The sequence below is a fragment of the Vigna radiata genome, unplaced genomic scaffold (assembly GCF_000741045.1).
Source record: "Vigna radiata var. radiata cultivar VC1973A unplaced genomic scaffold, Vradiata_ver6 scaffold_170, whole genome shotgun sequence".
Taxonomy (NCBI): domain Eukaryota; kingdom Viridiplantae; phylum Streptophyta; class Magnoliopsida; order Fabales; family Fabaceae; genus Vigna; species Vigna radiata.
Window position 1 is genome coordinate 592,405 of NW_014542552.1, and position 1,259 is coordinate 593,663.

The window sequence follows — 1,259 nt, forward strand, 5'->3', positions numbered from 1 at the left end:
TAAACCCCCAACAACATCCATTCATCCATTGTTTTCGTTTGTCAATTGAATCAACTTTATTTTGCATGTTAATATTTTTGTTCTCAAATCCAATTTGTTAATTTTTATTTTCAAGTCTTATTATTTTAATTCACGTGAACGAGAAAGCCTTTCGAGTCTCTTGGGAAAACGATACTTGGTCTTACCATTTATTTTACTTCTACGATTTGGTACACTTGCCAATCCGGAATAGTAGGAGCAGCAGATGCTGCAGGGGCAGCACCCAGAAGGCGTCGTAGGAGATCTGCAGCTCAGCAGGAGCAGGTGCCTGATGAGGTACCAGTGCAGCACGCGGAGCCCTTGCAGATGAGGGACATGTATATGTCCATGATGGAAGCCCGGATGGCGGCCCTTCACAGAGGGCAGGTGGTTACTGCTGAGATAATCATTGGACTTTATGACCAGCCACCAGTACACAGGTGGACTATGGATGAGTTTCATACAGCTGTGGCATGGCCTGAGCAGCAGGCGCAAAGTAGTGGGTTTGGAGCAGTTGGAGCTCCGAACACTGAGGAAGAGAACTATGAGGACGCAGATGATGAGAGTCAGGAGGACTCCGATGACAGCATGGGCTGATTGCGGACATCTACTGAGGGATGTCCATAGACAGGATTTAGTTTTTCTTTCTTTTACTTTTATTTTTATTTTTATTTCTTTTTAAATTCTTAGAATAGGTTGAATTTTAATTTCAGTGTGTACTCTTGGCTTTACTACTTGTTCTGAAGATGTTTGACTGACTGACGTGCATGATGGATCTATTTGATGATTATTTGATGTGGATGAGAATTGAGTTGCAATGCATGTTGATATTCTGTGAAATAGATGTGTGATGAATTATGATTGTGGTTATGATGCTAAGCATAGTGTATGAATGAATTTTGTGTGAGAAATCATGTGTGTGAGATTTTGAGCTCCAGAGTTTTTATTGATGTATGCATTGTTCACAAGAAAACATGGATGATTTTACCTTAATCTTGATGATCGATTGAATTGCATGTGAATGTCATATGATCAAGGCCATTTTTGAAAACCCTTCTCTAGTCAAATTTTCACCCAAAGTGCTTGAAATATTATACCCTTTTGAACCTTAGCCTTAAACAGGATGTGAACCCTTGTTTTGAAATTCTTTACCTTGAGTTGGGATGAGCTTAATTGTATGTGATGAAAAGGTTCAAGTTTGGGGTTGCACGGGGGAAAATTGAAAAAAAAAAGCAAGTGAA